Raw genomic sequence first — 13999 nt, 5'->3', positions numbered from 1 at the left:
CACAAGAGTAATTCAATACACTCAGCATCCAATGACCTGCGCTACGGGAGGGAGGGGGCCCCACACAGAAGTCACGTTTAAAGTGATTTACTGTCTACACCGGGCATAGGATAGACCAGAGGTGAACTGTTTTGTCGAGAGCTTACCACCCCTCGCTGCTAGTATGCTTAGTTGAGTTGAGATCAGAGTATTTGCACCAAAGGCCACAGGTGACAGTGAGGCTCCTGAAGTAGCATGTCTGCGTGAAACTCAGCTGGTATTTTCACTCGTCCCATCCCAAGGAATGCCTGCGCGGCAGCCTAGGCTTTCAGAACCACACGTATCGACACCATTCCGAAATGTTAGCTCCGGAAGGACAGGGGCAAACACGACAGAAGGACTGTGGGCAAAAACACCTGACATTTATCACCTCCGGCTTCTACTAGGGGAGTGCGTGGCCCACACACAGGGCTTTGCTTTGAAGGAAAGCGATTCCACGCAAGAACGGAGCCCCTATGCGGGGACCTTCCTCGAGGTGGCGCTGTGAGTTTAAGCAGCAGCCAGCAGCTTATCCCACCAAGGTTCTCCAGGAGACTGCTCGGTCATTCATCTTCTGGCCACAGGAAGTGCGAGCACGCTCTCAGGAGGCTGCAGGGCCAGAGAGCACCGGAAATGCACGGCAAGGCCACCTGAGCACGGGTCGTTCTTAAATTTCACGACTCTGGGAGAACCACTGCTCTCACGTGAGAAAACCTCATGTAACCAAAAGCACGTAAGAAAACGCAGCCCCGTCTCAGAGCGACACGGCTGTTAAACGCCCCCTCCCAAAATCAGGGTCACAAATGGCACCACCTCATGTCCGAGTAAATCGCAGGACCGTGAGGTGTTTTCTAAAATAAAAGCATGATCAATTGCATTTCATTCAAAACTTTGTATTTTCAGCAATTCTGTTTGTTCTCTGGTGACACCTGAAGTAACCCACCAGATCCTTACAACCTGTCCACAGGCAGGCCTCACAAGTGACATAGGTGACCTTCGACTTGGTACTGTGGCCACCCACAGGCTTTGAAGATTTCAGCTTCCCTCTTTCAAAACAGGAGATGAATGGTTTGTATGCACTGGGTATTCTCCTGAAGTATGTCCCGTGGGGCACTGCTCCCTGCTCCCTCCACCCCAGGATCCCACATGCATGCACCTGTCTCCTCTCCACTCCTCCCTGAGCAACTAACCACGATGACCCTGCGGGGTGACAACAGTTCCCTAATGAGAATTCACAATGGACAGGAGCACAGTAGAGGTCTCAGAAGTCCTGGAGAAAAAAGATTAAAATTTATTCAAGGCACCAGCTGGCAAATTGTTTGAGTAAATGTACCTTTTCTCCTTAACGATTCTTGTTAAGATCAAGGAAAGGATGTTCTGAAGCAACCAGCTTCAATGTGAAGAGGCACCCTAGATGTACCCCAAGACTTTCGGGGGGTTCCCGGGTGCGGGCAGCTCTCACGATGCAACGTCCCAGTCCTCACCTTGCACAACGTACTATTTTCCAAAAATGTTTCCCTTGAGAGAGCACCCTCGTCAATGTGTCTGTTCCCTTTCACAAAGCCCCTTTCCCACCCTGAAACAAAAGGACGTGAATGTGGGATGCGGGCCCCCGGGAGGGAACACGGGGCCACTCTGAGACACCAGGCGGGGCGTGAAGAGTCTACGCCTCCGCTGACCGACCAAGCACCGCCGGGTGAGTTACTGGGTTACCATTCCTTGTTCTCAACGAAACTGACGGAGGACCAAGGGACCTTTTCAGCTCACAGATGATCAGAAGTAGTTCTTGACGACAGTGTACAAAGACCTTAACGACCTGAGAAGCTGAGAGGCGCCTCTGCCCTCACGGGAACCAAGTTTCTCAGCACTCAAAACTTTAAAAACCACCAAGGGAAGCAGGACCAAGGCCGAACCCTGTCTCACCTTGAGTGATAAGTCATTATCATCCACGGATTCAAGAATTAACTAAATCTAAAGCCCCATCCATCTCAAAAACACACTCATGACACCGAATGATTAAAAATCAGTCACACAAGTAACACACGTAAGCTGTTCTGTTCAGCTACGCACTAGTGACTGTAAGGAGAACTCAGCCAAAAGAGCTGAGCCCCGTGGCTACGGGAAACACAGGTCCCAGCTGCAATTTCTATCCACGTGTCCGCTGCAAAGGAGGACTACGTCAGCCCAGTGGATGAGGTAAACTGCAGGGCGGGGCACGAACTTCCAAAAAGCAAAAGGAATAGGGTGAAATTCAACTGTGGAAAGCTTATTCATGGGATGCTTTTAAACGGGTAATAGTATTCATACCATAATGGAAACATTTAAGAAAACAATGAATGCATTGTTTTTAAATATCAAGGTCACAATATGCCAGAAACTATACCCTTTCAACTCACGCAATGTACTTGTATCGACCTCAAATTGTGTAAGAAGAATATTTCATTTTTTAAAAATTAAGGAACATCCATATCACACGAGTAAGAATGCAGTAGTCGTCTGAGGGCTGATTACAGGAAAACTGCCACAAGAATGCAAATGTCTTGCCTGGGCTGAGTTACAGTCCCCAGTTATTCAACCAGATACTGATGTGCATCTGCTGTGAAGCATTCTGCAGTTGGATTAAAAGTCCCAACTGGCTGACGTTAAATTAACCAGACGGGAGACTACCCTGAATGGACCTGGCCTGATCAGGAGAGCCCTTCCAAAGGAGGATTAGGCGTTCTGTCCCTGGTGTTGGAGACGCCGGACAGCTCTTGCCAGCTGATCCCGATCTCCCCTTCCTGCCTACCTGCCCTAGACTTCAAGCGTGCTTGGCTACCCCCACAACCGTAAGCCAACTCCATATAACAAATCCTCTACAGGGTGTGCTGGTGCACTGTGTGTGTGTGAGAGAGATCTCTCTCTCTCTCTCTCTCTCTCTCTCTCTCTCTCTCTCACACACACACACACACACACACACACACACACACACACGGGTGCGAACGTATCCCCTACAGGTTCTGCTGTGAAATAACTATAGAAGTAATAGAAGTACCACATCAAGTCCTAGGTCCCCGGTGGCGACATCCCATAAAGCCGGCAGTACAGCATCAGAAGCAGGAAATCAACACTGGGACGCTTCCGTCAGTGCGACGGCAGAACTCGCTTGGACTCCGCCGCCAGTTTCTGTGCGCACGTGTGCACGCGTGTGCGGTTGTGCACGGATCGACCCCATGTGACTGTGCCGTCACCGTGCCACCGCTAACGAGCAGCGGCCTCATGCTGCCCCTTTAGACACTCCCGGCCTCCCAGCCCCACCCGTCCCCCAGCAAGTGCTAACCTGCTCTCCATCTACAGTCCTCACATTTCGAGAATATTACAGACGTGGAATCAAACAGCTCGTGACCTTGGAAACTGGCTTTCTGTACTCAGCGGAAGCCCCAGATCATCCAAGGGGCAGAGCGAGCACCGGTTCAACCGGCGTCATTGCTGCGCAGTTTCCCACGGCACAGGGGTCTGTGAACCTTTAACTCTAGAAGGGCATCTGGGGTACTGGCAGGTTTGGGCTCTTACAAATACACTGCCATGGACATCCCCGTAGAAGTCGTGAACCTGAGTTTTCATCTCTCTGGGAGAAATGCCCAAGAATGTGGCTGCTGGGCCCTATGGGAAGTACACGTTTAGCTTTACGAAAAACACCGCCAGACTTTTCCAGAACAGCTGTACCTTTCACATTCCCACCAACAAGGGATGAGAAACCCAGTTTCTCCGCATCCTCGCCAGCATTCGGTGCTTTTCGCCATTCTGACAGACGTGGAGCGACCCTCGGTGCGGTCTGGACTCGCGTCTCCCTGACGACTAATAGTCACGTGCCCATTCACCACCCAGATCTCCTCTTTGGCAACGTACCTGTTCGAGTCTCCTGCCCGGTTTCTAACCGGGCTTTTTTCCTACAGGTGAGTGTGCCGTCGGTCCCTGCCAGGCGCGTGGTGAACCAGCATGCCCTTCCCATCTGCAGCCCGACTCTCCGTCCTCATCACCGGTCTTCGTGGAGCAGAACTTGGTGATTTCCATCATGTCTGACACCTCCTTTTCCACGGGTGGTGCTTTCACTGTCAAGTCTGGGGGTCTGAGCCGGGCCTCGGGCCCCAAACGCTTTCCTCTACGTCTTCATCTACAGGTATTACAGTTTTGTATTTAAACGTGTGCTCCGGTTACAATTAGTTTTTCTTCCAGGTATGATGGGACACCGAGGTTCATCTCGCTTGTTCTGCCCGGGGATGTCCAAGTGCCCTGGCTCGTGTGTTGAAAGGCTGCCCTGCCCCACTGGTCTTCGACCCTCTGTCAAAGCTCAGCGGGGCTATTTCTAGGCTCTAAGTTCCAATGATCAATCTCTCTCTCCCTCAGTCATTTTGTTTTCTTTTTTTAAGTGTATTTTTATTTATTTTGAAAGAAAGATAAAGAGCAAGTGGGGGAGGGGTGAGAGACAGAGAATCCCAAGCCAGCTCTGCAATGTCAGCGTGGAGCCTGACACGGGGCTCAAACCCATGAACCCGTGAGATCACGACCTGAGCCAAAATCAAGAGTTTGACACCCAAGTTGACGGAACCATCCAGGAGCCCCAATCGTTTTGTTTTCTAAAAACTACATGTTCAACTCATTCTTTGGCAATCTCAAATCGTTTTCTATATCCTTACCTATAACCATACGTTGGTTTGTTTTTTAAGTTCTTATTAAATAAAAACCAAAATTAAGTAAAAGGGAAAAGGGTAGACTCATAGACTGTCCTGTTTTAATTCCAAGATTATGCTAATCGCCCAAGTTGTATACTCTTGGGTAAAACAGGATCATTCAGAAGCAAAAAATGCTCTGTGACGTGGCCCAGTGACCTGTGACCAGGGGGAGCACAAGAATCACTCACCCGTGTGCAATGACTGAGCAAAGGGCCCTCAGGCACTCCCCCCAGGAGAGTCATGGCAGGCAGGACTGCCCCCAGGGCTCTGCGTGGAAGAAGACACCCAACCCTCAAAGCGGGAGAGGGCACCACAGCGCCTTCCCTGCGCGGATCAGCAGACCACCGCGTGGACCAGCTAATAACGTGCCCAGGCCCACACAGCCAAGCTAGATTTGAGCCCAAATTCTCAAGCAGCAAAGGGGACATTCCAACCAAAACCAACATAGGAATGGTCCATAACCCACTACTCTTTGAACACCGTAATTTCCTGGGGAAACTAGGGGCTGCCCCCAGAGAGCCCACAGTTATTTTTTGTGTTTTTTAACCATTTTCCCAAGTGACTCTGATGGGTGCTGATGATTTAAAACAGCAGGGGCATCTGGGTGGCTCCGTCAGTTAAGCATCTGACTTTGGCTCAAGTCACGATCTCACAGTTTGTGGGTCGGAGCCCCTGTCGGGCTCTGTGCTGACGGCTCAGAGCCCGGAGCCTGCTTCGGATTCTGTGTCTCCCTCTCTCTCTTCCCGCCTCTGCTCACGCTGTCTCTCTCTCTCAAAAATAAACATCAAAATAAATAAAACAACAAAACTGCACACACACACAACCCCACAGAAGAGGCACAGACCTGCTGTGTCCACGGGCCCCACACGGCACTCACCCACTACATGGCTCACTCACTACAGATTAGCTTGGTACGAGGCAGCCCCTGCACAGGGGCCTTTCTGTCCATTTTCTCAAGGACAGACCCCAAGTGCCTTGGCGAGTGCTCAGTACACAGTCAAGCCCGTGTGTATAAGATGTGAATGAATTCGAGAACGATTCTGAGTTAGTTCAGTCCTCTGGCTCCTGCCTCTAGACTCCATGGTCTCGTGCCGCGGAAAGAAAAGAGACCAAGACTCATGAGCCAGAAGGGAAACTTAGGAAGACGATGCCCACGGGACGGCCTAGTGCACTGTCACCCACGGAGGGCGGGGCGACCTAGAGTTCTGTGCGCTCACCAGCGTGAGACCCGCACGCACCATGAGGCCTGGCTGACGGTTCCCCCTGGTGAACAAGAAGCCTTAATACGATTGGGTTTTTAAACCTCACAGGGTCGGTGGGGCGTCCGGGCGGCTCAGTCGGTTCAGCGTCAGACCTCGGCTCAAGTCATGATCTCACGGTTCCTCAGATGGAGCCCGAGCAGGGCTCCGCACTGCCAGCTCAGAACCTGCCTGGGACTCTCTGTCTCCCCTCTCTCCGCCCCTCCCCTGCGCATGCACATGCGTGCGCTCGCTCTCGCTCTCTCTCTCTCTCTCTCTCTCTCTCTCTCTTTCTCGCTCTTGCCCTTTCTAATAAACCAAAACCAAAACAAAACCCCTCGCGGGGTTGCTGAGGGTCAAAGAACCCAAGCGCTCATATGCATGACCTCTCTCGCAGCAATCTTCACATACTGTCTTATTCCCACTGTACTGATGACGAAGCTGGGACAGGGTAAGAATTTGCCCAAGGTCTCACCCCTTAGAGGTGACAGAGCCTGTCACCAAGCACCTCTCAAGCTCTTAGCCACTTGTTAGTCAAGACCAGAAATACTCCTTTATTTCTGTTAGCCTTTCAGTGTTGCATATTTTCACTGTTTTATTCCGATGGCTTTACAACAAAGTACCTTCAGCTTTCAGAGACGTCATGGCAGACATTTTCCAAGCTATGCTTACAAAGTGACCTTCAACTTCTCTTCTGTTTCAGGAAATCGCTTTGTGACCGTGTTAAAAGTCTCTGTACTCATATTTTAAAACATCAACATCTCTGTCCCCTTAGCTCATCGTTCACACAAGATGGACCATCATTTGAATATACGCCAAGGGGCTCTATTGAAGTCTATGCAAAAAACCTAACAAACCACCAAAATAAAAGACCTGAAAAAAAATCTTGAAAACCGTAGGTAAAAAGTTTTAAAACATCATTTTAAAAGTGGTGTTTGCCACTTTTTATTACAAAAGAAAACAGAAAACAAGCTGGTTTGAGCCTGAGAGTTTGAGGACCACAGAGTGGCCGGTGCAGGTGGGCACACGGAGAGGAGGAGGGGAAAGGGTACGCAGGACAAAGATCAGCCAACACCGGAGAGGAGCTCAGCATGTAGTGTGCAAAGAGAAACACACACAGACCTTGGGCAAAGAGGACAAAATGACGTCAAGTCAGGTGGACCCAGAGTTTGCAAATATTATTTGGAAGAGCCCGATGTCAGAGCTACATAAACTCAGAGAACTTTATAGAAACTCTAACTCTGGGGTGCCTGGGTGGCTCAGTTGGTTGAGGGTCTGACTCTGGATTTTGGCTCAGGTCAGGATCCCAGGGTCCTGGGATCGAGTCCCGCATCAGGCTCCGCGCTAAGCGGAGATTCTCTCCCTCCCTCTGCCCCTCTTCCCTCACTCGCAAGCGCACTCTCTCTAGATTAAAAAATTTAAAGAAAGAAAGAAAGAAAGAAAGAAAGAAAGAAAGAAAGAAAGAAAGAAAGAAAGAAAGAAAGAAAGAAAAACTCTAACTCTGAACTAGCTAAAACCTCATACAGATTTCAGTGGCTTATGATCATATTCCGAATGTACACACAGACACACACGTGCACTTGCACACACACAAAACTTACGTTGTGTCCTCACAAAGAGATGGCAAAAGAGATTAATGTTTGGAGCCGGCTGAAGCCAAAGGAAACAGCACGCTGATTCGGGTCTGAAGCTGTTGCCAGCTCAGAGGGGATGGCCACCATCAACTAGCCAGTCTGCTGTGGAAATGGTGGGGCGGGGGGGTAGCCTCCCTCCCTACCCAAGAATTTTAGTGCACTGGGCTTAACCCAAGAGAATGCCTCTACGTTTGCTTCCTTGCAGAATGGGGTGCCCTGGGGAAGTCAGGTTTGTATGAACCGGTTTCCAGCTCCTAATCACCAAGGAAAACGTTCACAAGCACTGACTACACTCGCTCCAGGAAATAAGAAACCAACGGCGAGGGGCGCCTGGGTGGCGCAGTCGGTTAAGCGTCCGACTTCAGCCAGGTCACGATCTCGCGGTCCGTGGGTTCGAGCCCCGTGTCGGGCTCTGGGCTGATGGCTCAGAGCCTGGAGCCTGTTTCCGATTCTGTGTCTCCCTCTCTCTCTGCCCCTCCCCCGTTCATGCTCTGTCTCTCTCTGTCCCAAAAATAAATAAACGTTGAAAAAAATATATTAAAAAAAAAAAAAAAAAAAGAAACCAACGGCGAACAAGTCTGATCAATCGATGGCGACACACCCACGGACATTCACTGCTGGGGGCACGCAGACACCCATCACCAAACGACTGCAGGACGGAGAAGAATGCCCACGACTAGGTTCTCTGCCTACATCGTACTTCACGCAGGCAGGTGCTGAGAGCACAACCATCCTAGAAGAGACTGACTTATACGCCCAAAGGAAATCCTCTGAATACTCCTTCCCCTAGGAAGTCTGACGCTCAGTGAGTGACAGCCAGGCTCCGGGCACGGGGGAGACGCCCCGACCTCAGGGTGTCCCGTTCTGTGTCCCGTGCTAACCTTCGAAGGTGAGGCAAGACCGCCCCTCCCGCAACGCCGCCCCTCCCCGCGCAAGGCGGGCAGCTCAGGTGTGGCTTCTCTTCACACGGTTAACGTTCAGCTTTGTGCTCTGTGGCCGAGGGAGGAGGGACCTGCCAGAACATCGAAAAGATGTGGGCCACGTCCCTGCCTCCCTCGCACCCACAGAGGAGTCTCACCGGGCCACACTCCTCTGCCGCCGGTCCTTCTGCCGTTCAAAGTAACTACTCGTAAAGTTCAGCTGGGGAAATCTGAGATACTCGTCTTCTCATTTTTGTGAATTATCCCAAAGACTCTCAACAAAGCAAGCTAGCAAAAATCTCGAGTAACTCCACGTTCCACTCGTAAGAAAACAGGTACAGATTCTCCAACTCCACAGACACGTGCGTGCTCCCTCAGCACGCACTCTCCCACGGGCGCTCAGAGGCGTGCTCCTGCACAGCACACGGGAACCGGGGTCGTAATAAAGTGAACGGTGTGTGAAGTGTACTTACACACACCCACCTGTCTAAACCATCCAGCGGCCAGCCTCAGACTTCAGTGACAGCAAACCTGGTGGGAGCAGAAGCAGGGGCACCGCCCTCAGTTAAAACGGTAAAACCAGACACCCCGAGGTCCTCACGTCCCAGAGCAGCAGGGGGGCTCGTGGCCACCAGGGGCCCCCGCCCCCGGTGCACGGGGTGGTCCTATCTCGGGGAGCCACTAGGCAGCCAAGCCACATTCCCTTCGGAGCAAGCAGGGCCCTGGGACCAGTGCTCACGGATGAGATGTAAACAGGAGAGGGGCCAGCATTTTTAGGAACAGAACGTGCCAACCTGCAACAGTCAGCCCACGAATCCGGAAGATTCTTTACCGCAGTTCAAGTCACCCAACCGACGTACCAAGCGTTCGACCTTCACTGAAATTTGTTTCGTGGGGTTAGTTCTGTTCTTTACAGGCTCAAGATTAAAAAGTCATAAAAACCAGGATCCAAAAAAGTATCCTTAGGGATAAGAACAAATGAGCATTAAAAACTGCTTCCCAATATCTAATGAAATGAACAAGTTCCTGGGGCGCCTGGGCGGCTCAGTCGGTTGGGCGTCCGACTTCGACTCAGGTCACGATCTCACGTTCCGTGAGTTTGAGCCCCACGTCGGGCTCTGTGCCGACAGCCCGGAGCCCGGAGCCCGCTTCAGATTCTGTGTCTCCCTCTTTCTCTGCTCCTCCCCTGCTCATGCTCTGTCTCTGTCTCAAAAATAAATAAAAACATTTAAAAAAAAACAAAACGAACAAGTTCCAGCGTGAAAACCACACCCCCAAATAAGCAGCTGCCACAGAGAAACAAGGATAACCTAACGCAGCAAACGTCGACCACGAGCTGCTTCAGAGGAGGGCTCGTTCTAAGCCTGCCTCCGCTCCCCAAGAAGCCACATTTGCACCGTAACGGAGCCCTCTGACTGCAAGCCGTCAGTCCCAAACCGGAAGGGCACACTGGTTGGGAACGCAGATCCTTTCTTCTTCCCAAGGAGCTACAGGAAAATGGCTACCGGACAAGAACTGCTAAGAGGAAAAGCCAGACAACAGGAGGGACCCCCAGGGGGAGCAGGGGGACACAGAGCCGCGAGGGACGCCACAGCAGTGAGATTCCGGATGCTCAGATCCTGTCTCTGCCGCCACTTTCCAATACAGGAGACGGGTGACTGGAGGACTGGTGTGGGGAGCACGCAAGACGAGCCTGGAGCGCCTTGTGGTGCCAGAAAGGAAGGAAGTGCTCAAAACAAACCAAAATGACTAGCGGGGAGGGAGTGTCCAAGGACACAGAAGCCACAGCAGAGCAGTCTCAGCCACAGAAGCTGGAACATTTGAGCAGCAAAACAAAGGAGTACTGGATTCCAACCCAAAGCGTAAAATAAATACCCGTGAGTCCACACTGATATAAATGACTGACAATCAAACGGGGAGGAAGAGATAAACCTCCCGTGCAGTACAGTAACAACATACCCAAGAGGTGCAGCAGAACTTCCCGCACTTTCATTTGGGGCGCCTGGGGAGCATCCGACTTCGGCTCAGGTCATGATCTCGCGGTTCATGGGTTCGAGCCCCGCGTCGAGCTCTGTGCCGACAGCTCGGAGCCCGGAGCCTGCTTCCGATTCCGATCCTGCATCTCCCTCTCTCTCTGCCCCTCCCCCGCTCGTGTGTGGTCTCTCAAAAATGAATAAATGTAAAAAAAAAAACAAAAACAAAAACCTAGAAATTAAAAAAAAAAAAAAAGAACTCCACACTCTTTCATTTGGAGCTGAGCTCAGTGATGTCCTTCCCAAGAGCACAGGGGGCAGAGAAGGGGGGCAGTTGGAACTTGACAGGGGAGGAATCTGACCAACGCAACCTCAGCCCAGTGATCCAAGACCACACCAGCAGACAGAAGTCACGGAGCCAGCACGCACCCTGGAGAAGGTGTGATGAGAATGGCACTTCGCCTCTGGGGTCTGCCTCTCAGACTTCGGCAACCCCAGGCTCATCAGGAGAAAAGCAACAGACAAATCCCAAGTGAGGGACAATCTATAAAACACCTGACCAATACTCCTCAAAAAATTATAAAAACCAGGTCTGTGAGATTATCACACACCAAAGGAGCCCAAGAAGACACAGCAACTAAATGCGATGTGGACCTACAGGCATTTGAAAGGTAATACGTGAGGGACGCCTGGGTGGCTCACTCAGTCAAGCATCCGACCTCGGCTTCTGTCAGCTCAGGTCGCGATCTCACGGTTCGCGGGTTCGAGCCCCACGTCGTGCTCTGTGCTGACAGCTCAGAGCTTGGAGCCTGCTTCCGATTCTGTCTCCCTCTCTCTCTGCCCTCCCCTACTGTCTCTCAAAAATGAATAAAAACGTTAAAAAAATTGTTTAAATAAAAAAATAAATACGCCAATACTATGAAAAAGTATTATGTTAACAAATTCCAGGGTTTAGACAAAAACAAAATCCCTGGAGAATACAAATTAAATAATAGTGACTCAAAAAGTTCCACATTTATCAAAGTTCTGTATTTATTAAAGAAACAATTCATAATTCACTGGCAAACTGGATCAAATATTTAAGGAAGAAATAAAACTAACCATACAGAAACATTATCAGAAAACAGACAAGAGAAGGCTTCCCAAACCATTTTTTTAAGTTTTTTTAAGTTTGTTTATTTTTCAAAGAGCCAGAGGATGAGCGGGGGAGGGGCGGAGAGGGAGAGGGAGACCCAGAATCCGAAGCAGGCTCCAGGCTCCGAGCTGTCAGCACAGAGCTCAATGCGGGGCTCGAACTCATGAACCATGAGATCATGACCCGAGCCAAGTCAGACACTTAACTGACTGAGCACGCAGGCAGCCCTCCCAGATAAATTTTTGAGACTAGCATCATCCTAGTAACAAAGACAGGTCAAGAAAGAAAACTATAGACTAGCATACCCCATGAAAACAGATGCAAAAACCTTTAACTACATGTTAGCAAGTCGGTCCAAAAATACATAAAAAGGGTAACATGCTATGACCATCAGGTTTATTATGACAGAAATGCAAGGCTGGTTTAGCATTTGAAATCAATCAGTATAACTCACTGCAACAACAGAATCAAAAAGAAAAACCACATAATCATCTCAAGAAGATACAGAAAGAGCCAGCTCACAGTAAAAACTCTCATGAAATCAGGAATAGAACTTCATCAACCTGATAAAGAGCATCTGCAAAAGATTTACAGCCAACACCACACTTAACGGTGGAAGACTGGATGCTTTCACTCGGAGATCAGAAATGAAGTAAAAGTACAAAAAGAAAAAAAAAATTACACGCTGAAATGAGAGATCCTATCCATGGAGCAGACAGGGTGCCTGGGTAGCTCAGTCGGTTAAGCACCCAACTCTTGATTTTGGCTCAGGTCATCATGTCAGGGTTCTTGAGTTTGAGCCCTGCTTTGGCCTCTGTGCTGAGTGTGGAGCCTACTTGGGATTCTCTGTCTCCCTCTCTCTGGCCCTCTCCCCTCACACTCTCTCTCAAAAAAAAAGAAATGCTAGAGAAATTTGATGACAAGTAAAACTCTCTTTATATATATAAAAAACATATATGACCACAAATACTTCCCTTTCTCTTAAGTCCTACAGCAAAACTACTAAAACAAAGTGAATTTAGAAACGATGCAGGATAAAGGTAAGTATAGAAAACACGGTACCCTTCATGACAGCATCTGAAAGTATGGCGTACTTGGAGAAAACTTTAACAAAATGGGAGTAAGAGCTACGAACCGAAAACTAGAAGACTGCTGAGAAATTAAAGACCAGCGTAAGGGGAGACGTGCACCGTGTTCGTGGGTCCAGAGACTCCATGGCGTTGAGAGGACAATTCTCTCCAAACTGACCTACAGATCCCAAGTGACGAGCTCTGCGCTATTCTACCACGAGAGAAGTACTCCAGATTAGCAGACGTGCGCGATCTATTGAAATGCTCGGCTGCACGTTTAGCATCTGCGCTGCTTGTCAGACTGTATCTGAGTCATCACATTAGGTTAATCATTCGGCCGGTTGTATGTGTGTAAAGTATGAGTTTTCCTTGGCTGGTACTCGGCCCTGACATGTACAGGGTACCCTCATTAGGTCACTAAACGTGTGCGGCTGTACAAAGGAGTGTAGACAGTCGGCAAGAGAGATCATACGTCTACAAAGTTAAGTGGAAACATCGAAAAACTGAAAACTTGGTAAGGAAAGAACTAAAACCAGGCCCATCATGGCTAAAACCATTTCTCATAATTCAAACAGCCCTATCTGGAGTCTCTCACATTCCAAAGCCTACGAAATGCTACGGTCCTGACTGAAGAGCTCAATGACCCAGGGCGGAAACGCTCTGAACACGGATGACCCCTCACCAGGACTCCAGGTGTCCCGAGAGACCCCAGGAGGGGACCTCTCTCTACCCAGAAGCCACAAAGGCTCAAAAAATAGCCTTTCCACAAACATCCACCAACACTTAACACAAAAGGCCCTCTGGGAAATAAAACAGACTCAGCAGCCAGCATGGTAGAGGGAATTTAAATAATTTCTTGATCAATAATCAGCTTAGAGGAAAGGAAAGAAAATCATTTTCTTCCCTCAGGTGTCCCAGAGGACATATCTCCCTGAAGGAAAAGATTATCTCGAAAAGAAATCACTTGTATGTCTGAGTATTACAAAGAGGCCCCTGATTTACTCCGACTGTTTTAAAATTGTAGATGTAGAAGTACACTAAAGTTTTAAAAGCACAAAAAAAAACTCTTCAAGCTTTAAAAATGAAAATCTGTTGTACGGCAATTACATCTCAATAAAAAACCATTGTGCATAAAAAATAAAAACATCTTGCTTTTAAAAATAAGAGACAAGCATTTTTTTTAATTAGTCAGTGTGTGTAGTAACGTGTCCTGTTAATGAAAACCAACCCGGAGCACGAGGGTTTGAGCTGCTGTCTGACTCATCACACAGGCTGGCCCCGTAGGGCAGCGGGGACAAG

General features: G+C 49.4%; 1 protein-coding gene across 13 annotated transcripts in view; it reads right to left on the bottom strand.

Moving 5' to 3' along the window:
* BANP (BTG3 associated nuclear protein) overlaps window positions 1-13999 on the bottom strand; it is a 304623-nt gene that overhangs the window by 252607 nt on the left and 38017 nt on the right. Inside the window, exon 1 of one of the 13 annotated variants that reach the window (XM_045045592.1) lies at window positions 3907-4431. The exons of the other annotated variants lie outside the window; for them this stretch is intronic. The gene's annotated coding sequence lies outside the window, so the exon portion shown is untranslated. Of the gene's footprint in view, window positions 1-3906; window positions 4432-13999 lie in introns of those variants that run through there. 13 annotated transcript variants of the gene reach the window in all.

Source organism: Felis catus, chromosome E2 (genome assembly GCF_018350175.1).
Source record: "Felis catus isolate Fca126 chromosome E2, F.catus_Fca126_mat1.0, whole genome shotgun sequence".
NCBI lineage: Eukaryota > Metazoa > Chordata > Mammalia > Carnivora > Felidae > Felis > Felis catus.
The sequence above is the reverse complement of the archived record's forward strand: the minus strand, read 5'-3'. Positions and strand labels throughout refer to the sequence as shown.